This window comes from Oncorhynchus clarkii, chromosome 19 (genome assembly GCF_045791955.1).
Source record: "Oncorhynchus clarkii lewisi isolate Uvic-CL-2024 chromosome 19, UVic_Ocla_1.0, whole genome shotgun sequence".
Taxonomy (NCBI): Eukaryota; Metazoa; Chordata; class Actinopteri; order Salmoniformes; family Salmonidae; genus Oncorhynchus; species Oncorhynchus clarkii.
Genome location: NC_092165.1, coordinates 17,236,473 through 17,262,513, shown reverse-complemented (window position 1 = coordinate 17,262,513; position 26,041 = coordinate 17,236,473). Strand labels below are relative to the sequence as shown.

The 26,041-nt window shown below is 44.1% G+C and overlaps 1 pseudogene; it reads left to right on the top strand.

Moving 5' to 3' along the window:
• Positions 1 to 837: 837 nt before the first annotated feature.
• LOC139374149 (PDZ and LIM domain protein 3-like) lies at positions 838 to 24,554 on the top strand (annotated as a pseudogene).
• Positions 24,555 to 26,041: the final 1,487 nt, after the last annotated feature.

Sequence of the window (26,041 nt, the reverse complement as noted above, 5' to 3'; positions counted from 1 at the left end):
GTCACCCTCGAAGCATCGTTACCCATCGCTCCACAAAAGCCGCGGCCCTCTGCACAGCAAGGGGAACTACTACTTCAAGGTCTCAGAGCAAGTGAAGTCACTAATTGAAACGCTATTTAGCGCGCACCGCTAACTAAGCTAGCCGTTTCACATCCGTTACACTTACATTGTTGTCATGCACATATACACATAAGAACTGCTTGTGTTTTGACGGATGACTTAATTGCATTAGATATTTTTGTAACGGTTTCTGTTAGGAGTGCGAGAGATGAAGAAAAATTGCCTCCACTAATGGTTATGCAAACGCCTCCGACCTCGTTTCTGTCAAACACTCACGAGAGAGAGCGTGTGTGAGTGAAACGTTAAGAATGAAGATTGGTTCGTGTCCAGATCACACAAACAGAAAAATAACGAGAGATCTCAAATTAAATGAAGAGTGCTCTGGGAGCGCTAAAGATCAATAGGCCCTGCGCGAGGAGCTGCGCCTGCAGACCAAATAAGGGCAGGAGCAGCCGGACAAGCGCGTCAGCCAGAGTGCGGAGTGGGGGACCCAGTCAGGCTCCGAGGCAACCCGGGGACGAGGAGAGACGAGTGGGCCGTACGCTCACAGACACTGGCCTACCTCCACTCTTCCCCTGGATGTTCATAGGCATACAGGTGGAGCAAGAGAGCGAGACGAAGCTGGAGAAGGATGACGCTACATGAGTTGGCTGAGTTCAAGTGTAACAGGTACAGTATCGTGTTCAGAAAGAGGGAAAGAGCTGCTACGTCCGAGAAGGAGGGGGGAGAGAGAAAGTGATAGAGAGCGAGACCAAACAGAAGTAAAGGAGCACGGGAGTAAGTGTCGCCAGCCAAAGGAGGAAAAAGAGCGAGAGAGGGAGAAATGCCTCTGGTCCTGAGTCGGGGCCAATGACTTCACTCAGGGGGTGGGGTCCCCCCTCCACCACCACCCCTCCGCGAGTTTAAAAGGGTACACGAGTAAATCGTCCCGCTGCTCTGTTTCTGAGAACCCGGTTGTGTTTGGGACACACACACACACACCAGTGTACTTCCAGCTACAGAGACGAGGGACGAAGAGGTGGACATGCCACTGGACGTTGTCCTAAATGGTCCGGCCCCGTGGGGGTTCCGACTGACTGGCGGCAAGGACTTCAACCAGCCCCTCACCATCTCCAGGGTAAGAGAGTGTACCTGATACTTTTAGACTGAGAAGACTGACAATGGGTGGGGGATTGTGTGTTTACAGTATGTTTTGCATGTGTGATGTGTGCTCGAGCATCTTTTGAGTGAGCCTGGTGCCAGGTGTTTGTGTGGGTGAGAAGGAGGCATTAGTAGGGAGGTGTGTGTGTGTGTGTGTCTTCCTACAGAGAACACAAATGGTCAGATTATACTCAACCGTTCCACCATTGCATTCTGTGTGTAGGGGATTATGTTGATCCGCTCTGTTTTAGCCTATGGTGTGCGTGTGTCTCTCACCCCCCTCATCCCCCCCTTCTCTCTCTTACTGCCGGCATACTTGGCTCACCTTCCCTTTAACTTCTCGTCTCAGTTAACTAGCTGCGCTAGGATGAGAAACAGCAGGGAGGAGCTCTGTGTATTCAACCAGACTGACCACAGAGTAACGCTGCCAAAAGTCTGCGTCCCAAATGGCAACATGCAGTATGCACTCCTTTTGACCCGGGCCCATAGAAATCTCTTCAAAAGTAGTTCACCAAAAAAAGGGAATAGGAGGCCATTTGGACACACACACACAGCCTCAGCCATTCCCTAACAGCCTTAGATACGTACAGTGAAAGACCACTGGATTGTGAATGTGTGTTAAACCATGATACAGCAGGGGTCTTTCTTATGTGGTGGAAGGCTGGGGGAACACACACACACACACATGTACGTGCGTGCGCACACACACCCGTGTTCCAGTAAATATCTGCAGCTCAGTTGGAAATAGCTGTTTGCATCATCTACTAGGATACACACACACAGCAGCTGAATGAACGCAGGCTGCTGGGAATGGGTTAATAGCTGGCGACCAAAGTGCAGCCTCCTGGGTAGGCATCTAGCTGGAGTTATTCAGAGAATGCCCTTCATTTTGCTCAAGTTAAGACATTCAACTAAAGGTGTGTGAGAGAGATCATCATGTGTTTGTGTTAACATTGTGTGTGTGCTTGTATGTGTGTCTGTCTGTCTCTCTGTGTGTGTGTGTGTGTGTGTGTGTGTATAGTTTTGTATTTTAACTTAGGCATGTGTGTGTGTGTGTGTGTGTGTGTGTGTGTGTGTGTGTGTGTGTGTGTGTGTAACCATAGGAGTATCAGTAATCCCTGTCGTGTGTCTAAATTTAGGCCTGGCACCAGGGCCGGGAGCTAAAAGAGTTACCGGTGAGATCTGTGAATCATCGGCCCCTGATGGCCACTACACACCTGTTGTGTGAGCAGAGAACCCGCAAGCTGATGAAGGGGAGGGAGGCTGGCGAGAGGGAGGGGCCAAAACCTGGGTCTCGGCCATGATGTCAGACAAGGGTTTATTATTTAACACCTTTTCAAAGGCACCGTAGGTAGCTGGTGCCCTCTAACCACAGATCTAGGGTCAGATTACCGTATCTCCAAGCCTAACCTTAACCATCAGGGGGATGAAGTACAATCTGACTCCGTTCGTTGTTTTTCAATCTTTCTCCTCGATTGATTTAAATCCCCTCATGTACCCTTGACTCTGTCCGTGTGTGCCTTTTGTATGGCCACGTATCCCTTCACAATCCACCCACTAGACAAGCTCTCATCTTTACTCCTAACCTCTCACACAGCAGTCGTTGATCGAAAGCTTCTTAAACCCTCTCTACGTGGTCTTTACTAGCTCTCGTTCCAGGGGCTGTTCACTTGCAATGAGATTTAGCCACTGGCACATTCCTCTCGCTCGCAGTGCTTTTAACCTCTATCTTGTCTCGGGGATGTCTTCCCAGGCTGTTTTTTGTTTAAAAAAAACATCCCCTTCTTCGGTTGATTTTTGTTTCCAAGTGAAAGCGTAAACGAAACATTATTAATTGACATCCATTGCCCGGGTTCCAGTAAACGAGGGAATCCAGGACGGATGACGAGTGATGTTTAAATTAGCTGCGGCCGTGCATGTTTGGCTGGGACTGGAAGCGGAGTAGGGAAGAAACTAGGGGTTGTGTTCAGTGGTGTGTGTGTGTGTGTGTGTACCGCATAGCAAAATGAAAATGAGGGCTTCTTATTGGACAAGTTATGGTCGTAGCTCCCCGTTTTCAAACCGTTGCTTTCTCCCTCCCGAACACAACCCAGGGGTCCATCCATGCAGGAAACTTTTGGAGCCGCTCCCAATTCGCCTCCTTGCCCTCCTTTTGGCCCTAACCCTTCAATGTCTGCAGATCTGAAGAGCCTGGGTTCATCAGTTCCAGTGTAATGGAGGACCTTTCCACCGTATTGATTTCACCTTACAGATCTGCAAACGTTTTTAAAAAAGGCCAAATGACGGGTTTCGGAGCGATGTGGGACTGACTGTCGGAATGGAAAGGAGAGTAGTAAAAATGATGCACGCCACAGGGAGATGCAGATGGTTGTCAAGGAAAATGGCAAAGTTTGAATCGTGTAAATCACTCATGTTCCCTCCGCATCCCGTGACTCTCTCCTCCTGGGTTATTTATAGGCCCGTGATCCAAGCTTCAATGTAACGTCTCCCCTGTGAGAGCTACAACGGTCTGTGGCGCCTGAAACGCAATATGGTTCTCTTCCACCAGAGAGGAAAACCCCATCGGAGAGAGAGAGCGAATGAGAGAGAGAAATATTGCAAGCGGTGAGAGACAGAGGAAGATAGAGAGACACACACACACACATACACACACACACACACACACACACACACACACACACACACACAGAGAGAGACAGAAAGAGAGCATTTGAAGTAAATGGACGAAAAATAGGGAGCATTTTGAAGTTAACCTCAAAAGTAGCCGGGGTTTTAACTTCAATTGCTCTCTCTCTCTTTCTCTCTCTATATGTTTTACTATTCTCTCCCGTATGTTACTCGTTACCACTTATAAAACCCAATCATTTCGACCCGGCTCGTGTCCGTATTCCGTCTGTATTCTGTCAGTTGGCAGGACGAAACACGTGTTTACTTCGTCCACACAGAGAGATGGGGGAAATAAACAGTTTGCACCAGCTCAAATACCAGCGAGGGCAAATGACTTTATACGCAGAGAGAGAGGTTTACCTCCTGACTTCATACACAGAGAGGTTTCAACCATGTACTCTGGAGGCCGGGACACTGTCAAGTAGACGGGCTACTAAAACAGACGGCAAACTCCCAGCAAATGTATATTTCAACTTTTGCAACAAAATCGACGTTTGAGTTGGGAGTTTTGGGTATTGCTTCTTAATTGGCATGAACATAAATAGCATATAGTTGTGGGTTGTTGTGCACAAAATCCAGCTACCCTATCATCACAATTGGGTCGTCAAAAATGTTGCCATAGGGTAATTTCATGAACAACCTTCTCCCAAATCTATATGCAACGTTGTGGCAACGAGGTGTTAGGAGGAAATAGAATCATGCAAGTCTATGCTTTTATTAGAGGTTCTATGGACCAGAAGTGCTTAAAGGGAGTCACTAGAAGTGGGCCTACAGTTAACCTAACAGATCAATTAGGCCCAAAGAGGTTTGTTCAACTACAATCAGTCAGATAGATGAGGTGGCACTGATATAGAGCGGGCCAACCTAACTACAGGCGGATGATGAGGTGGCACTGATATAGAGCGGGCCAACCTAACTACAGGCGGATGATGAGGTGGCACTGATATAGAGCAGGCTACATTGTGTTCATTCATTATGTATACATAGAACAGTACATGCCATTTTATTATGATGGAGAGAGATGGGGAAGTGATGGAGAGTGGGGACAAGGGAGGAAGGAATTGAGATGGAGATGACATGCTTGTGTGGTGAGGTAAGAAGGATTATTCCCATGTTGTTTGTGTGACTACGGATCCACACAAATATGGCACACATTTCTGCCTGGCTAATAGTAGATTATTAACAGCAGCATACACCCACCCGGTCCTTACTGATCTCTCTCCCTCTCCTCTCTCTGTCTCTGTCTCTCTGCCTCTCCGTCTCCGTCTCTCTCCCTCTCCACTCTCTGTCTCCGTCTCTCTGCCTCTCCTCTCTCTGTCTCCGTCTCTCTCCCTCTCCTCTCTCTGTCTCCGTCTCTCTCCCTCTCCACTCTCTGTCTCCGTCTCTCTGCCTCTCCTCTCTCTGTCTCCGTCTCTCTCCCTCTCCACTCTCTGTCTCCGTCTCTCTGCCTCTCCTCTCTCTGTCTCCGTCTCTCTGCCTCTCCTCTCTCTGTCTCCGTCTCTCTGCCTCTCCTCTCTCTGTCTCCGTCTCTCTGCCTCTCCTCTCTCTGTCTCCTCTCTCTGTCTCCTTCTCTCTGCCTCGCCTCTCTCTGTCTCCGTCTCTCTGCCTCTCCTCTCTCTGTCTCCGTCTCTCTGCCTCTCCTCTCTCTGTCTCCGTCTCTCTGCCTCTCCTCTCTCTGTCTCCGTCTCTCTGCCTCTCCTCTCTCTGTCTCCGTCTCTCTCCCTCTCCTCTCTCTGTCTCCGTCTCTCTCCCTCTCCTCTCTCTGTCTCCGTCTCTCTCCCTCTCCTCTCTCTGTCTCCGTCTCTCTGCCTCTCCTCTCTCTGTCTCCGTCTCTCTCCCTCTCCTCTCTCTGTCTCCGTCTCTCTCCCTCTCCACTCTCTGTCTCCGTCTCTCTCTCCCCTCTCTCTGTCTCCGTCTCTCTCCCTCTCCTCTCTCTGTCTCCGTCTCTCTCCCTCTCCTCTCTCTGTCTCTGTCTCTCTCCCTCTCCTCTCTCTGTCTCCGTCTCTTTCCCTCTCCTCTCTCTGTCTCCGTCTCTCTCCCTCTCCTCTCTCTGTCTCCGTCTCTCTCCCTCTCCTCTCTCTGTCTCCGTCTCTCTCCCTCTCCACTCTCTGCCTCTGTCTCTCTCCCCTCTCTCTGTCTCCGTCTCTCTCCCTCTCCTCTCTCTGTCTCCGTCTCTCTCCCTCTCCTCTCTCTGTCTCCGTCTCTCTCCCTCTCCACTCTCTGTCTCCGTCTCTCTGCCTCTCCTCTCTCTGTCTCCGTCTCTCTGCCTCTCCTCTCTCTGTCTCCGTCTCTCTGCCTCTCCTCTCTCTGTCTCCGTCTCTCTCCCTCTCCACTCTCTGTCTCCGTCTCTCTGTCTCTGTCTCTCTGTCTCCTCTCTCTGTCTCCGTCTCTCTCTCTCCGCCTCACTCTGAATAATCGGGTTTTATAAGTCTGAGTTATATATGGGAGAGAATCGTAAAAAATATACCTTGGCAGCAGCCGGGGTTCTCACTTCAAGTTCTCTCTCTCTCTTTCCATCTCCCTCTCTCTGTCTCCGTCTCTCTCTCTCTCTTTCCATCTCCCTCTCTCTGTCTCCGTCTCTCTCTCTCTCTTTCCATCTCCCTCTCTCTGTCTCCGTCTCTCTCTCTCTCTTTCCATCTCCCTCTCTCTGTCTCCGTCTCTCTCTCTCTCTTTCCATCTCCCTCTCTCTGTCTCCGTCTCTCTCTCTCTCTTTCCATCTCCCTCTCTCTGTCTCCGTCTCTCTCTCTCTCTTTCCATCTCCCTCTCTCTGTCTCCGTCTCTCTCTCTCTCTTTCCATCTCCCTCTCTCTGTCTCCGTCTCTCTCTCTCTCTTTCCATCTCTCTCTCTCTGTCTCCGTCTCTCTCTTTCCATCTCCCTCTCTCTGTCTCTCTCTCTCTCTTTCCATCTCCCTCTCTCTGTCTCCGTCTCTCTCTCTCTCTTTCCATCTCCCTCTCTCTGTCTCCGTCTCTCTCTCTCTCTTTCCATCTCCCTCTCTCTGTCTCCCTCTCTCTCTCTCTCTCTTTCCATCTCCCTCTCTCTGTCTCGTCTCTCTCTCTCTCTTTCCATCTCCCTCTCTCTGTCTCCGTCTCTCTCTCTCTCTCTCTGTCTCCGTCTCTCTCTCTCTCTTTCCATCTCCCTCTCTCTGTCTCCGTCTCTCTCTCTCTCTTTCCATCTCCCTCTCTCCGTCTCTCTCTCTCTCTTTCCATCTCCCTCTCTCTGTCTCCGTCTCTCTCTCTCTCTTTCCATCTCCCTCTCTCTGTCTCCGTCTCTCTCTCTCTCTTTCCATCTCCCTCTCTCTGTCTCCGTCTCTCTCTCTCTCTTTCCATCTCCCTCTCTCTGTCTCCGTTTCTCTCTCTCTCTTTCCATCTCCCTCTCTCTGTCTCCGTCTCTCTCTCTCTTTCCATCTCCCTCTCTCTGTCTCCGTCTCTCTCTCTCTCTTTCCATCTCCCTCTCTCTGTCTCCGTCTCTCTCTCTCTCTTTCCATCTCCCTCTCTCTGTCTCCGTCTCTCTCTCTCTCTCTTTCCATCTCCCTCTCTCTGTCTCTCTCTCTCTCTTTCCATCTCCCTCTCTCTGTCTCTCTCTCTCTCTTTCCATCTCCCTCTCTCTGTCTCTCTCTCTCTCTTTCCATCTCCCTCTCTCTGTCTCTCTCTCTCTCTTTCCATCTCCCTCTCTCTGTCTCTCTCTCTCTCTTTCCATCTCCCTCTCTCTGTCTCTCTCTCTCTCTTTCCATCTCCCTCTCTCTGTCTCTCTCTCTCTCTTTCCATCTCCCTCTCTCTGTCTCCCTCTCTCTCTCTCTCTTTCCATCTCCCTCTCTCTGTCTCCCTCTCTCTCTCTCTCTTTCCATCTCCCTCTCTCTGTCTCCGTCTCTCTCTCTCTCTTTCCATCTCCCTCTCTCTGTCTCAGTCTCTCTCTCTCTCTTTCCATCTCCCTCTCTCTGTCTCCGTCTCTCTCTCTCTCTTTCCATCTCCCTCTCTCTGTCTCCGTCTCTCTCTCTCTCTTTCCATCTCCCTCTCTCTGTCTCCGTCTCTCTCTCTCTCTTTCCATCTCCCTCTCTCTGTCTCCGTCTCTCTCTCTCTCTTTCCATCTCCCTCTCTCTGTCTCCGTCTCTCTCTCTCTCTTTCCATCTCCCTCTCTCTGTCTCCGTCTCTCTCTCTCTCTTTCCATCTCCCTCTCTCTGTCTCTCTCTCTCTCTTTCCATCTCCCTCTCTCTGTCTCTCTCTCTCTCTTTCCATCTCCCTCTCTCTGTCTCTCTCTCTCTCTTTCCATCTCCCTCTCTCTGTCTCTCTCTCTCTCTTTCCATCTCCCTCTCTCTGTCTCTCTCTCTCTCTTTGTCTCCGTCTCTCTCTCTCTCTTTCCATCTCCCTCTCTCTGTCTCCGTCTCTCTCTCTCTCTTTCCATCTCCCTCTCTCTGTCTCCGTCTCTCTCTCTCTCTTTCCATCTCCCTCTCTCTGTCTCCGTCTCTCTCTCTCTCTTTCCATCTCCCTCTCTCTGTCTCCGTCTCTCTCTTTCCATCTCCCTCTCTCTGTCTCCGTCTCTCTCTTTCCATCTCCCTCTCTCTGTCTCCGTCTCTCTCTTTCCATCTCCCTCTCTCTGTCTCCGTCTCTCTCTTTCCATCTCCCTCTCTCTGTCTCCGTCTCTCTCTTTCCATCTCCCTCTCTCTCAGTTCAGTTCACTTTCTAAGTATGAAAAGTGACGACGTTTGCTTACTTCACCAAAGTAAACGAAGACGACACTAATAACGGCAACCATTATTAGAATAATTTGTGACAATTTAATTAATAATGATCCATCTCTGTCACCCCTCTCTTTCTCTCTCTCTCTGGGCAGATCACTCCGGGCAGTAAGGCGGCGGTGGCCAACCTGTGTCCTGGTGATGTCATCCTGGCCATCGAGGGCATCCCGGCGGAGGACATGATGCACTGTGAGGCCCAGAACAAGATCAAAGATGCCATCTACCAGCTCATTCTCACCGTCCAGAGGTCAGGGGTCACACTGTGGGACACTCACATACCGATACAGACACGCGTACACACTCACCTGATACGTACACACACACTGGAGACATACATGCACACACACCCGCATGCACATTAACATACACACACACACACACTGACATGCACACATTGATGCCCACCCCCCATACAGTCCTCTCACGTAAACACACACACTGACATGCACACACTTACACGCACAAACTAATACACACACACACATCTCACATAAACGTACACACACACTAATACTCACATGCACACACAGTAATACTCTCACAAACACACATACACAAATACACACACGCCTCTCACATAAAAGCACACACCATACAATAGAGAAGTGTACAAACATCAGTGACACAAGTGACTACCAATGGGTGTATCCAATGACACACATAGCTAGTCAAACACACATTCATGTTTGACTATCTACAGAACTTACTGTACTTGATGGATCCCAAGATCGCTTTAATACCACATAGAAGGTTCCATCTTATGTAGAATGTTCCAGAGCTGGAAAAAGACTATTTCATACCCAAGAACACCAAGAAATGAGCTACACACACCCACTCTCTAATACAGACACACTTATACATGCCCACGCACATACTCGCACAAATACTCTTTCATACACACACACGCTTTTATACTGTTCACACACCAAAGGAAGTCTATGAAGTTGGGTTTGATTTATGAGTGCTCAGTGTACTGTGGCCCAGCTGCCATGTAAAACCAATGTTTGGTCTGTGGTCATAATCGTTTCACCTGCGGTCGAGGGAGTTGACAGTAAACTCTGTTTGATCATGACCTGTTTCTTGTTCCCAGACCAGAAACCAGGCTATGGTCGCCTCAAGTCACGGAAGACGGGAAAGCCAACCCGTTCAAAATCAACTTGGAGGCTGAGCAACAGGTGAGCGATACCATGAGGATCTAATTAGGGGGGAGGGGGGGACTGTGTGTGTATTTGTTTTAGTTGTATTTGTGTCTACACCTGTTGGTGTTTGTGTGCGTCAGAGAACATCACATAAGGCCTCCTTGTCTTTTTCTCTCTCGCTCTCCGTTCAGGAGTTCAAACCCATTGGTACGGGTCACAACCGCAAGGCCCAGCCCTTTGTAGCTGCAGCTAACATCGACGACCATCGTCAGGTGGTGAGCACAGCCTACAACACCCCCATAGGCCTCTACTCTTCAGGCAACATACAGGACGCCATGCACGGACAGATGAGGGGCCTGGTCCAGGACAAGCCAGAGGGGTGAGTTGGCTGGCTGGGTTGGTGAGATGGTCGGTGGGTTGATGGGTGGTTGTCTGATTTCTATCTGTCGTCATGGTGACACCAGTATTGCTGTGTTAGCTTCCACTGTCGTCTTCTCTGATAGTTTATGTTCTAGAACACGTTAAATGTTATGTCAAGGTACTTTACATATATACAGTGCATTCTGAGATTATTCAGACCCCTTGACTTTTTCCACATTTTGTTACGTTCCAGACTTATTCTAAAATGGATTACATTATTTTTTTCACCCTCATCAATCTACATACAATACCCCATAATGACAAAGCAAAAACAGGTTTTTAGAAATGTTTACAAATAAAAAACGGAAATATCTAATTTATATAAGTATTCAGACCCTTAACTCAGTACTTTGTTGAAGCACCTTTGGCAGCGATTACAGCCTCAAGTCTTTTTGGGATTGACGCTACAAGCTTGACACACCTGTACTTGGGGAGTTTATATATATATATATATATATATATATATATATATATATATATATATATATATATATATATATATATGTATATATGTATATATATATATATATATGTATATATATATGTGTGTGTGTATGTATGTGTGTGTAAAAAAAAATATATATATATTACTTTATTGAGACAGTATGGAAATCAGAGGAGGATATAGAGAGTCTTGTATCCTCGTTTTTCAGTTCCCAGGAAGTCATGTGGATCTCATTAGCCTAGCTAGCAGATATATGGGGTGTCACCACGGTGCATGTATTACCCAAGCACACAGGAATGACTTTTTCCCTGGCTTGAGCAGGAGCTGTTTCTGATAGACAGACATAAATCATGCTAGCCGAGGTTCACATCAGCCTACAGTGTACAGTTCAGTACAGCGGCTCTTCACTGTTCATATTTTGATCAAGTAGTGTAGTAGAAACTAGAAAGGATACGTTTCAGTAGAAACTTTTGAGTGCTTGTAATAGTGAGGTCCTGTGACCACAAACTGGTTGAATCAACGTTGTTTCTACCCATATGTATCAAGAATGGTCCACACTTGGAGATAAATACATGATAACTACTAGAAATAATAAAACAATATGAAACATCTAAGAAGCCAGGCCTGGTATTTATAGCGTTTTTTGAAAAGGCTTTTGATAAGGAAAGGCTGTATTTTATTTATAAATGCCTGGATTTTTTCAATGTCAGTGATTCTCTTATGAAATGGGTAAAAGTAATGTATAGCAACCCCAGGTGTAAAATGGTAAATAGCGGCTACTTCTCCGAGTTTTGAATTGTCAAGAGGAGTTAAGCAAGGGTGTCCGCTTTCACCATATCTATTCGTTATGGTCATCGAAATGCTAGCTATTAAAATCAGATCAAATAACATTAGAGGGTTAGAAATCCAAGGCTTAAAAACGAAGGTGTCCATATATGCCAATGACTCAAGTTTTATATTAAGTCCGCAAGCTTGATCCCTGCAATGTTTAATTGAAGATCTAGATAACCTTTCTGGACTAAAACCTAATTACGATAAGTGTACAATTTTACGTATTGGATCTTTAAATAAATACAACTTTTACACGACCCTGCAGTTTACCTATAAAATGGTCTGACAGTCAAGTAGACATACTTGGTATTCATATCACAAAATATATAAATGAGATCTCCACGATGAATTTCAACAGAAAACTGCAACCATGGAGAGGGAAATTCCTGTCTATTTATGGAAAAAATGCACTGATTAACTCCTTAGTCTTATCTCAGTTTACTAGTTTACTTATGGCGCTGCCTACTCCTGATTCGTTTTTCAAAACATATGAGCAAATAATATTTAGCTTTATCTGGGATGCTAAACCAGACAAGATAAAGCGTGCCCATCTTTAAAATGAGTATACACTGGCAGGATTGAGATTATTAAATATCAAAGCACTAAACCTCTCTCTAAAATCTTTACTTATCCAAAAGTTTAACCCTAAATGGTTCTCAAGTAGATTACTAAGAAAAGCTCATCCATTGTTTAAAAATGACCTTTTTACATTTGTGCAGATTTCCGTGTCTCATTTTCAATGAATTGAAAAAGAAAATCCCCCAAACAAGCATTGCAAAGCAGGCTACAATTTACATTTCATCCCCCTGAAAAGATAGAACAAATATTATGGCTGAACTCGGATGTTCTGGTTGATAAAATACCTGTATTTATGGAAAATGGAAATAAAGGGGATTTTGTTTTTAAATGATATTGTAAATTGGAATGGTAGAGTTATCATAATTACATGGGAAGGTCTGCTCAATCCAAGATTACAACCAAATGATTACAGCATTACCCCAAAAAGGGAGGAGGCAGGTGGTAGCGGGAGGAGGTAGGGAACTGGTTTGTCTGCCGAATATAAAGGATCAAAACTGGCAGAGGAATAAAAATAGCATAAATAGGAAAGTATACCAGTTTCATTTGAGGACCAGGATGTTGACAGCTGTGCCATACAGATTGGAAAATAGTTGGGAAGATATTTTTGATGTATGGATTCTATGGTACAGGGTGTATGAGTTGATATATAAAACTAAGCAAGATTCAAGACTTTGTGCTTTTCAGCTAACATTATTGTACAGAATTCTTGCCACCAACAAAATGTTGAATATTTGGGACATACAATCATCGTAGCTCTGCAGATTTTGGTGTGAGGATACAGAATCAATAGACCATTTGTTTTGGTATTGTTTTTGCGTGTTTCTGGTCTCAGGCTCAGGAATGGCTGAAAGTGTGTAACATTGATTTGAAAAAATCCCTAGAAATGGTATTGTTGGGAGACCGGGTCAGTCAATTACTAATATACTAATATCTCAGTAAATGTATTTATCTTCAACTCGCAATCTGTGGATTCTATTCGATTAGATAGATTCAAATTGTATGTTAAATATCACAGCAGAGTTGAAAGATATAATGGTGTGTAGAAATCCGAAGAGGGTGGTGAGCAGAGATACGTGGGATGGGCTGAGGGTTGGGATGTGGAATTGGAGACAAGTAGGAGTGGAGTTGCTGGGTGGGGGCATATAATGACGGTCAAATATAAAAGTAAAACAATAAAGTCCAAACAAAACAAAAGGTCAGTTTGAATGACCCTGATGGGCAGTGTTCTTACAGCTAATGCATGTTTGCCTGAGGCTGATGCCGCGCAGGTGTTTGTTCACATGCATATACACACACTCTCATTCAAATACACCCACGTTCGCATACACAGACACAGGTAAATAGTGCCATACATGTACTCAAACATATTCAGTTGGCATATTTTGATGTCTTCTGTTTTTTGTGTTGTTGTTTTCCGTTTGTTCGTGCATTGGCGGGGGGGGGGGGGGGGGGGGGGGGGGTGTAATAATTACATTATTCTTGGGGGGGTGTCTCGGATGGTTGAGGGGCAGCTCTTGGGGAACTGTGGGGGGTATCTTGGAGGTCTGGTGGACTGGCGATTGGGAGCTTGGCCGGTGGCTGATAGGTCACTGGTTCTGGTCCCCGTTTTTGACCTTGTGGGAGATCTATCAACGTGCCCTTGAGCAGGGCGTTGGCACTGGTTCCTTCTGTGGGTCGCTCTGGATGGGAGTCTGTTAGATGACTGAATGAGGAGGAGATGTTGAGCTGATTCACTGCAAGTAGATTGAATATAAAACATACAATGTAAAAAATATATTTATATACAGTATTTCAGTGGAGGCTGGTGACTTGGAAAATTGAGGAGGATGGGGGAACTCCAGTATAGGCCCGGAACACACAGAGACCAGTGTGTTTAAAAAATCATCAGAGACTAATTCTTTTAACATAAAGACATTTATAGTACAATATTATGAGGGATGAGAAGGCTACTTACAGTGTTGAAAAGGGGACCACAGCAGTGATTGAATGAGGGTATGAGGCATGAGTTGAGGTGTTCAGAGGCTTGATCAGTGCAGGACACGATATTACTGGGAAGACAAAAAACAACAACACAAAACACTACACAGGTAGACAAAAGAGCTAAGAATGAGTTAGTACAAGCAAGGAGTAATATCTTTGATGTGTTAATGAGATCGTGTATGTGATTGACTCTACATACAGTAATGAGAGGAAATTGATAGGGGTACTCACAGTGCTTGGAAGGGAAACATTCAATGTGCCAGTGGATGAGCGGGCACATGAGACATCATGTAACCCAAGAAACGTTCCTGAATAAAGCCCTGATCATCCACATACCTGACGATAACTGACAGCTTCAAGCAGAATGGTGGCACCATAGAGCAGTGGAACCATTTTTACCCCCTAGGGCCTGGAGTTTTCCCTTATATGTTAACCTAACTAGGAAAACTCTGGACCTTATAAGGTATGACAATTAATAATCCGTTGTAAAAACGTTTTATATGGGCTATGATGGGAGCAGTTTTTCTTAATCAAGTCACATGGTTTTAAAAAAACCTCTGTATTTAGACTAGATTAGGAGGGGGATTTCCTCTACCCAGACACAGACGACAACTGATAGACAATATAAATCACGGGGCCGAGCTTTATGCATGTGTGCAACTGTAGGCCTTATAAAAATAAAAAAAAGACTCACATCACTATTATGTTGATTGATTCATTCCAGTGAATAATTTTGGATTCAAAACGTATAGGCAACCTAGCCAGCCCAATTTTGAATATAACCAACATGTTATCACCTTCACATTTCTCCTGACACACAAATGGACTATAAATACATAATGCTACCAATTAGTTTACCCTGACCAGATGGACAGGGCTCATAGACTGTATGCAGCTGCTCTAATTAGTAGCCTACAGTTGATCAGACAGAAAAAGTATTGTTTTCAACCCATACAGCAGATACCATACAGCAGATACCATACAGCAGATACCATACATCATGTCAGATTTCTAATGTTTAGGCGTAGCCTGGGATGCTGAGACATTTATGTCATGAGTTTTTACTTGTCTGTCTGGAGTGATTATGTGTTATCATCTTTGCTAAATAAATTCAGGAGGAAAGTGCAACGCCTGAGCGCATGAGAAGAAATGTGCTGCGTTAACCTCTCTCTTTTAATCTAACTTTTAATGGATGATGCAATGGAAGCTATCAAATCATTCAGAGTTGTTTTCGAAATCTCAGAAAAGATGTTCAGCATGTGAAGAACCTTAACGTGCATTTACAGGCGGATTGATAATAGGCTCCCTGTTAACCAGCTTTACATGTGATGCAGTTGGTATTGAACGCTCTCACCTTTTCATCCTTCTCCATGAAACTGATCTCAGGCAGAGGTCGACCCTCGCTTTTAATTTGCACCTTTTCCGTGTACCCCAGAGAATGAAAGGGGTTCTTCAACAAAAAGTCCAACATTTTCGGCAGCGTTGGCCATTCTACCATTCTGGCGGAGAAAACTGCACACTCACGCTGGTAGCTAGCTAGCAAGGCAAATTTAAATACATTGCACTAACTGGACCCAAAAATAAAGTTCTAAACCCAAGAAAACAATGTATAATATACCTCATCCATCTCCTGCATTTTGAAAAAACTCATCTGAATTGAATAATGTCCCAAAAATGCTCAACTATCACTCTTCACTCTTAATCTCTATCCAACAATGTCACCAAGCTTCTCAACACATAGAACCCCCATAATGCTCTGTGGCACAATCCCAATACAACAAACTAGGTTAATTATCTGATCCTACATCTATGATCGGATGGACACGATGTCAGTTCATACTGCAAAAGCTTTGATTGGTTGGAGGACATCCTCTGGAAGTGGTCATAATTACCATGTATGTCTATGGAAGGGAGTGAGGCCTTACGAGCCTCCTATATCTTGTATTGAAGTTAATGTAGCCAGAGGAGGATGGACGCTATCTTTCCTCCAGCTACACCATGGTGCAAGCACAGACAGTGCTGTTGAAGTTACTGTAGACCTTCATTGCAAAACAGTATATTTTAACCAATTATTTGGTGATATATGAATATAATTTTTCGTTTTATCTTTTTTTAATGTTGTACTATTTTTATATTTATGACATTTTACTGAGGAGCCTCCACTTATTTATATTTATATATATATATATATATATATATATATATATATATATATATATATATATACTACCTACTTCTCTTTATTTTCTGGTTAGAGCCAGATTGCGCTGTTCTGTGAAAGGAGAAATACACAGCGTTGTACGAGATCTTCAGTTTCTTGGCAATTTCTCACATGGAATAGCCTTCATTTCTCAGAACAAGAAAAGACTGACGAGTTTCAGAAGAAAGTTCTTAGGTTCTGGCCATTTTGAGCTTGTAATCGAACCCACAAATGCTGATGCTCCAGATACTCAACTAGTCTAAAGGCCAGTTTTATTGCTTCTTTAATCAGTACAACTGTTTTCAGCGGTGCTAACAAAATTGCAAAAGGGTTTTCTAATGATCAATGGGCCTTTTAAAATGCTAAACTTGGATTGGCTGACACAACGTGCCATTGAAACACAGTAGTGATGGTTGCTGATAATGGGCCTTTGTACACCTACAGTTGAAGTCGTAAGTTTACATACACCTTAGCCAAATACATTTAAACTCAGTTTTTCACAATTCCTGACATTTAATCCTAGTAAAAATTCCCTGTCTTAGGTCAGTTAGGATCACCACTTTATTTTAAGATTGTGAAATGTCAGAATAATAGTTGTGAGAAATTATTTATTTCAGCTTTTATTTATTTCATCACATTCCCAGTGGGTCAGAAGTTTGCATACACTCAATTAGTATTTGGTAGTAGCATTGCCTTTTTAAATTGTTTCACTTGGGTCAAACATTTTGGGTAGCCTTCCAACAATAAGTTGGGTGAATTTTGGCCCATTCCTCCTGACAGCCTCCTTGCTCGCACACGCTTTATCAGTTCTGCCCACAAATGTTCTATAGCATTGAGGTCCGGGCTATGTGATGGCCACTCCAAAACCTTGACTTTCTTGTCCTTGTGCCATTTTCCACAACTTTCTAAGTATGCTTGGGGTCATTGTCCATTTGGAAGACCCATTTGCAACCAAGCCTTAAAGGAACAGTCAACTTAGTGTATGTAAACTTCTGACCCACTGGAATTGTGAAACAGTGAATTATATGAGAAAAAATCTGTCTTGTAAACAATTGTTGGAAAAATTACTTGTCAGGCACAAAGCAGATGTCCTAACCGACTTGCCAAAACTATAGTTTGTTAACAGGAAATCTGTGGAGTGGTTGAAAAACAAGTTTTAATGACTCCAACCTAAGTGTATGTAAACTTCCGACTTCAACTGTATGTAGATGTTCCGTTAAAAATCAGCCGTTTCCAGCTACAATAGTCATTTGCAACATTAACAATGTCTCCACTGTATTCTGATCAATTTGATGTCATTTTAATGGACAAAATATGTGCTTTTCTTTCAAGAACAAGGACATTTCTACATGACCCCAAACTTTTGAATGGTAGTGCATATAGAAAAGAATGGTCCCACCACCCAAAGAACATCCAGCCAACTTGACACAACTGTGGGAAGCATTGGAGTCAACATGGGCCAGCATCCCTGTGGAACGCTTTTGACACCTTGTAGAGTCCACGCCCCGATGAATTGAGGCTGTTCTGAGGGCAAAAAGGGGTGCAACTCAATATTAGGAAGGGGTTCATAATGTCTGGTACACTCAGTGTATGTATACATATATAGCGTATTCAATCCATGTGTCGTATTATTGGCCTGTAGATCTCTTTCAGCAAATTCTGGTTAGATGACTTGGTGTTCTGACAATGGGTGGTGGCTATAAAAAGAGCTGTGTATACGAAAGGCGTCTGCACACTCTTGCCTCTTCACCTCATGTCATCTCTAACCTCCTCTCTCCATTCTCTCCGTTCTCCTCCCATCCATTCTTCCTCTCTGTTTTTCCCTCTTCACTTCCTTTTATGGACGTCTGCTGATGCCTGTGTTATGTGTGCCTCTGTCAGACCTGAGTTCAAATACTATTTGAAATCTTTCAAGTACGTTGAGCGCAAATACTTCTAGCCTGCCTGGAGTACCACATGGGTGGGGTTTGCCATTGTGGGACTATTTTATTGGTCCATTAAGCCAGGAAAGCTCAATAAAGCACTAAAAACAGTATTTGGAAATGATTTCAAATAGTATTTGACCCCAGGTCTGGTCTCTGTAATGTTTGGCAGGTCTCCTTTTGACCTGATGCAGCCTGTGATAACCAAAAGCCTCAGGGCCCTGGAGTGAGAGTGCCCCAGCTGGCAGGCATCATTTCCCCCTATGACTTGCAGCCCGTCCCTAAACCTGGAGCTGGGGAGTTCTGGACCCCCAGGCCTCAATACGACTCTGATGTTAAATCTGATATGGAGGATAGTGTTGTTATGACTACACTGGTGTCTGCTGGGGCAGATGAACAGTGCTTTCCATGGTAGCCGCAGATCTCGGATGGAACAGGTGCAGCCGATGTCGACTTAAAGCAGCCCCTGGCACATCTCTGATTCAGAGGGGTTGGGTTAAATACGGAAGACACATTTCAGTTGAACGCATCCAGTTGTACAACTGACTAGGTATCCCCCTTTCCCATTTTTTTTCTCCATCTCCACAAAATGTGAGATATTTGTGTGTGTTTGTGTGTGCTGCATCTGTTAATGCTCACCTCTTTGTGTGTGTGTGTGTGTATATATTTGCTCATCTCTGTGTGTGTGTCTCCCTCTCTGCAGTAGCAAGACGCTGACCTCCATCGAGGAGTCTGATGTGTACCGCATGCTCCTGAAAGACCAGGAGGAGCCCCAGGAGCCCCGGCAATCAGGTTCCTTCAAGGCCCTGCAGGACTTTGTCGACAGTGACGGTCAGTTCTCCACTACGTAACTTCCCTTTCATTATGATATGGGTGGGAAATGATATCATCATTCAGTGTGGATTCCAGGCTATAATGCTGCAGTCCCGCACTCAAGAAGAGCTTCACGGTTGCATATAATAATGTATTATTTCTTAATGAGACATATATCAAGGACTAACCTGTTGGTGTTGAAGCCGTCGTCAGTGTGGGTGAGCTCTCTACCGCTCACTCACTTCAAGACCTATAGTTTAATTAACACCTCTAGCTATCAACATCGCATACATTTTGACCCCAAAAACTATTGGAAAGAGCCACAATCAAAATGAAGATATCACTTGAAATCAGTATTTTGTTGGGCATTCATTTTATAAGACAAAGTACAGGGAGATAATTCAGAACTCACATTGTTCTGATCTTGAAAAGTGCGTACACAAGGAGTGAACTCTATATACAAATGAATTAGTAGTGAACAGATTACATGTCTAGGCTTTGGTTCAGCAGGCTAACACGGTCACTTTGGGTGGTACTGATGTGCTAGATAAGGCCTATGAACAAAAATGTGGCATATAAAGAAGCTGATTAAATAGCATGATCATTACACAGATGCACCTTGTGTTGGGGACAATAAAAGGCCACTTTAAAATGTGCAGTTTTGTCATACAACACAATGCCACAGATGTCTCAAGTTGAGGTAGGGTGCAATTGGCATGCCGACTGTCCACCAGAGCTGTTGCCAGAGAATTGAATGTTAATTTCTCTACCATAAGCCACCTCCAAAGTCGTTTTAGAGAATTTGGCAGTACGTCCAATCGGCCTCACAACCGCAGACCACATGTATGGCGTTGTGTGGGCGAGCGGTTTGCTGATGGTGATTGCGGGGTTATGGAATGGGCAGGCATAAACTACGGACAACGAACACATTTGCATTTTATTGATGGCAATTTGAATGCACAAATACTTGTGACAAGATTCTGAAGCCCATTGTGATGCTCATTTTTTTTTTTTTTTTTTAATTTTTACCCCTTTTTCTCCCCAATTTCGTAGTATCCAATTGTTGTAGTAGCTACTATCTTGTCTCATCGCTACAACTCCCGTACGGGCTCGGGAGAGACGAAGGTTGAAAGTCATGCGTCCTCCGATACACAACCAACCAAGCCGCTGCTTCTTTAACACAGCGCACATCCAACCCGGAAGCCAGCCGCACCAATGCGCCGGAGGAAACACCGTGCACCTGGCCACCTTGGCTAGCGTACACTGCGCCCAGCCCGCCACAGGAGTCGCTGGTGCGCGATGAGACAAGGACACCCCTACCGACCAAGCCCTCCCTAACCCGGGCGACGCTAGGCCAATTGTGCGTCGCCCCACGGACCTCCCGGTCGCGGCCGGTTACGACAGAGCCTGGGCGCGAACCCAGGACTCTGATGGCACAGCTGGCGCTGCAGTACAGCGCCCTTAACCACTGCGCCACCCGGGAGGCCTATGCTCATTTTTTTTAAGGAGTCTGACCAATAGATGCAAATCTGTATTCCCAGTCATGTGAAATCCATAGATTAGGTCCTAATTAATTTATTTAAATTGACTGATTTCCTCATATGAACTGTAACTCAATCAAATCAATGAAATTGTTGTATGTTGCGTTTATATTTTTGTTCAGTATATATTATATACCCAGTCGGATGCTTTGTAAAAAAATTTAAAAAACTTTAGGCAGGAATTCTCAGTCCTCAGATTTGCTTACGCAAAACGTATTTGTCCAGTCAGACCTGTGACAGACTAGTGTTGTCTATTTTTACTTCCTCTTTAGTGTCTGATTTTGTCAACTATGCATGTGGTTTATAGTTGGAAATCCAATCTTCAGTGGTAAGCAACGTTTTATTTTCTCTCTCAAACCTCATTTAACCACACAAACACATATTGTGATCCGTTTTGAAGTCCACCATTTGCAGAAGACCAATGTAAACATAAACTTGAATGTTGAATTGAGTTGCTTGAGGCAACCTGCTCTGAACAACCTATAGTGTTTAAGATACGATAAGATAATGACTTACATCAACGATACCGATTTACATGGCACTGACTGACAAGTCGACAGCTTCTTATTAATGACTGTCGTTGTGTGTGCTTGTACTGTAACAACTAAAATAACCTGTATGGACAGCTGCAAGGCTATCCCTGAACTTATCTGTGAATGAAATGCAATGTGTTTCTATGGTATGAAATAAAGATTTAACATAATTTAGGTTATCAATGATAATTTAAAAACAATTCTTCCTTTTTACAGGGCAAAAATGTCATCCAAAAACAAGAACAGCAGCTTCCAACAAAACTTTGATCGCTGCTCTAGGGCTTGTGAGCTCAGTGATATTATGTTCAATGCTGGTGAATATACAGGAAGTGTGCAATAGATTGAGATGATGTATCCGTGCATGCAATATACTGTGCTATGGTGTCATCATCAATATACTCTGCTACGGTGTCATCATCACATACTGTGCTAAGGTGTCATCATCAATATACTCTGCTATGGTGTCATCATCAATATACTGTGCTATGGTGTCATCATCAATATACTCTGCTACGGTGTCATCATCACATACTGTGCTAAGGTGTCATCATCAATATACTCTGCTATGGTGTCATCATCAATATACTGTGCTATGGTGATATCATCAATATACTGTGCTATGGTGTCATCATCAATATACTCTGCTAAGGTGTCATCATCAATATACTGTGCTAAGGTGTCATCATCAATATACTCTGCTATGGTGTCATCATCAATATACTGTGCTATGGTGTCATCATCAATATACTCTGCTACGGTGTCATCATCACATACTGTGCTAAGGTGTCATCATCAATATACTGTGCTATGGTGTCATCATCAATATACTGTGCTATGGTGATATCATCAATATACTGTGCTATGGTGTCATCATCAATATACTCTGCTACAGTGTCATCATCACATACTGTGCTATGGTGATATCATCAAAATACTGTGCTATGGTGTCATCATCAATACACTCTGCTATGGCGTCATCATCAATATACTGTGCTATGGTGTCATCATCAAGCTCTAACTCTCTGATTCAGAGGGGTTGGGTTAAATGCAGAAGACACATTTCAGTTGAAGGCATTCAGTTGTACAACTGACTAGGTATCCCTTTTTCCCCCAATATACTGTGCTATGGTGATATCATCAATGTACTGTGCTATGGTGACATCATCAATATACTGTGCTATGGTGACATCATCAATATACTGTGCTATGGTGACATCATCAATATACTGTGCTATGGTGACATCATCAATATACTGTGCTATGGTGACATCATCAATATACTGTGCTATGGCGACATATCTGTGACGATATACAGTATATGTCGCTAACGCTCTGCTCCTTTTTTGTATTTCAATATTAAAATTATTTAATATCATTCAATTACGGTATGCTCCTAATTTTAATAATTTGCTTGTGACTTGTGTTCTGTGTCACAAATGGTAACCTATTCTCTATGTACTGTATTGACCAGCTCGAAGTAGAGCACTATATAGGGATTAGGGTACCAATAGTGTGTGTCCCATGTGTTGTCCAGGCACTCGCCCCATGGTGACGAGGACGGTGAGAGCACCCATGACTAAGCCACCGCCGCCCACAGGAAACCTGCAGAAGCTGCCCCTGTGTGACAAGTGTGGAAACGGCATTGTGTGAGTACTTCGAAGACGAAGCTGCTCTGAGAATATCATATGAAAAGTTGGTACTGAGTTGCACTCATTTCTTTCAATACTTATTATAATAAGAAGAGTTATAGCCTGAAATCCAGAACCTGTTTTGAGATGACATTCCACTCCTTTTATTCTGTGTCATTCCAAACACAGGAGGCTGCTGAGGGGAGGACGGCTCATAATAATGGTGGGAACGGAGCGAATGGAATAGCATTAAACACGTTTGATGTCTTTGATACCATTCCAGTTGTTACCATGAGCCAGTCCTCTCCAATTAAGGTGCCACCAACCTCCTGTGTTGCCTAACAGTATCTTTCTTCTACAGAGAGTTTGCTTAGTTGTGTTGATCAAAAGTGTTTGGTCAGACAAGGAGTGGCAAGGAGTATAATGATAACAGAAACAAACTGCTACCCAGGCCAGAAGAGTTACACCTAAAATGTTCTGCCAAAAACTAGTTGCCCCTTAAAGGTCCGATGTAGCCATTTAAAAAATCATTTCTGGGCAACAATTAAATACCTTACTTTGATTGTTTTCAATTAAAATAGTCGAAATAAACTCTAAGCAAAGAGCAATTTCTCCAGAAAAATATTTTTGTGGACTATCTGGTAGTGGTTTGCGTGGGGAGGGGAAAACTAGCTGTTATTGGCAGAGAGGTTTGGAATTCTGTTATTGGTGATGTCACCAGGGCAAAACTCCATCACACTAAAACAGGCTGAAATTTCAGGCAGTCTTTTTAAATAGCTCTTACACTAAAAGGGCATTATCATAATTCTCAAAATGTAACAGTATTATTCCAACGTCATAGTGTAGAAATCTACACTACCGTTCAAAAGTTTGGGGTCACTTAGAAATGTCCTTGTTTTTGAAAGAAAAGCATTTTTTTGTCCATTTTAAAATAACATCAAATTGATCAGCAATACAGTGTAGACATTGTTAATGTTGCAATTGACTATTGTAGCTGGAAACGGCAATTTCTCGCATGGAATAGCCTTTGTTTCTCAGAACAACAATAGACTGACGAGTTTCAGAAGAAAGTCCTTTGTTCCTGGCCATTTTGAACCTTTAATCGAACTGATGCTCCAGGTAATCAACTAGACTAAAGAAGGCCAGTTTTATTGCTTCTTTAATCAGGACAACAGTTTTCAGCTGTGCAACATAATTGCAAAAGGGTTTTCTAATGATCAATTAGCCTTTTTAAAATGATAAACTTGGATTAGCTAACACAATTGGAACACAGGAGTGATGGTTGCTGATAATGGGCCTCTGTACGCCTATGTAGATATTCCATAAAAGAATCCGCCGTTTCCAGCTACAATAGTCATTTACAAAATTAACCAACTCAATATTAGGAAGGTGTTCATAATGTTTGGTATACTCAGTGTACTTTGAGTGGTTAGATGAGGTAGGCAGCACTCTCCCAAATCATTGATGTACTTTTGTAATCTGGCAACCGTGCTCCAGCTTCCCCTCCCCCAATCCTAACCATTAGTGGGGGAAATGCTAAACTGACCCAAGATCAGCGTCAGCGGTAACTTCAGCCTACTCCTGTTGTTCTTCTATAGGGGCACAGTGGTGAAAGCGAGAGACAAGTTCCGCCACCCTAGCTGCTTCGTGTGCACCGACTGTGACGTCAACCTTAAACAGAAGGGCTACTTCTTCGTGGAGGGCCAACTGTACTGCGAGACCCACGCTCGAGCCCGGACAAGACCCCCGGAGGGCCATGACCTTGTCACTGCTTTCCCCTCGGCATAGGACCCTCACACACACGCACCATCCTAAAAATTCTGTCTGCCAGTGAGGCACCATTGATTGTAACTGTTTGTATCTGTGTTCTCCTGTGTTCTATTGTCTGTTTGCTTTATTTTGCACAAATCCTGACAGTGCATTTGTTTGTGAATACACTTACATGTACAGTGCCTTGCGAAAGTATTCGGCCCCCTTGAACTTTGCGACCTTTTGCCACATTTCAGGCTTCAAACATAAAGATATAAAACTGTATTTTTTTGTGAAGAATCAACAACAAGTGGGACACAATCATGAAGTGGAACGACATTTATTGGATATTTCAAACTTTTTTAACAAATCAAAAACTGAAAAATTGGGCGTGCAAAATTATTCAGCCCCCTTAAGTTAATACTTTTTTTTTTTTATTTTTTTTTATTTCACCTTTATTTAACCAGGTAGGCTAGTTGAGAACAAGTTCTCATTTGCAACTGCGACCTGGCCAAGATAAGGCATAGCAGTGTGAACAGACAACACAGAGTTACACATGGAGTAAACAATTAACAAGTCAATAACACAGTAGAAAAAAGGGGAGTCTATATATACATTGTGTGCAAAAGGCATGAGAAGGTAGGCAAATAATTACAATTATGCAGATTAACACTAGAGTGATAAATGATCAGATGGTTATGTAAAGGTAGAGATATTGGTGTGCAAAAGAGCAGAAAAATAAATAAATAAAAACAGTATGGGGATGAGGTAGGTGAAAATGGGTGGGCTATTTACCAATAGACTATGTACAGCTGCAGCGATCGGTTAGCTGCTCAGATAGCAGATGTTTGAAGTTGGTGAGGGAGATAAAAGTCTCCAACTTCAGCGATTTTTGCAATTCGTTCCAATCACAGGCAGCAGAGAACTGGAACGAAAGGCGGCCAAATGAGGTGTTGGCTTTAGGGATGATCAGTGAGATACACCTGCTGGAGCGCGTGCTACGGATGGGTGTTGCCATCGTAACCAGTGAACTGAGATAAGGCGGAGCTTTACCTAGCATGGACTTGTAGATGAGCTGGAGCCAGTGGGTCTGGCGACGAATATGTAGCGAGGGCCAGCCGATTAGAGCATACAAGTCGCAGTGGTGGGTGGTATAAGGTGCTTTAGTGACAAAACGGATGGCACTGTGATAAACTGCATCCAGTTTGCTGAGTAGAGTGTTGGAAGCAATTTTGTAGATGACATCGCCGAAGTCGAGGATCGGTAGGATAGTCAGTTTTACTAGGGTAAGTTTGGCGGCGTGAGTGAAGGAGGCTTTGTTGCGGAATAGAAAGCCGACTCTTGATTTGATTTTCGATTGGAGATGTTTGATATGGGTCTGGAAGGAGAGTTTAGAGTCTAGCCAGACACCTAGGTACTTATAGATGTCCACATATTCAAGGTCGGAACCATCCAGGGTGGTGATGCTGGTCAGGCGTGCGGGTGCAGGCAGCGAACGGTTGAAAAGCATGCATTTGGTTTTACTAGCGTTTAAGAGCAGTTGGAGGCCACGGAAGGAGTGCTGTATGGCATTGAAGCTCGTTTGGAGGTTAGATAGCACAGTGTCCAAGGACGGGCCGGAAGTATATAGAATGGTGTCGTCTGCGTAGAGGTGGATCAGGG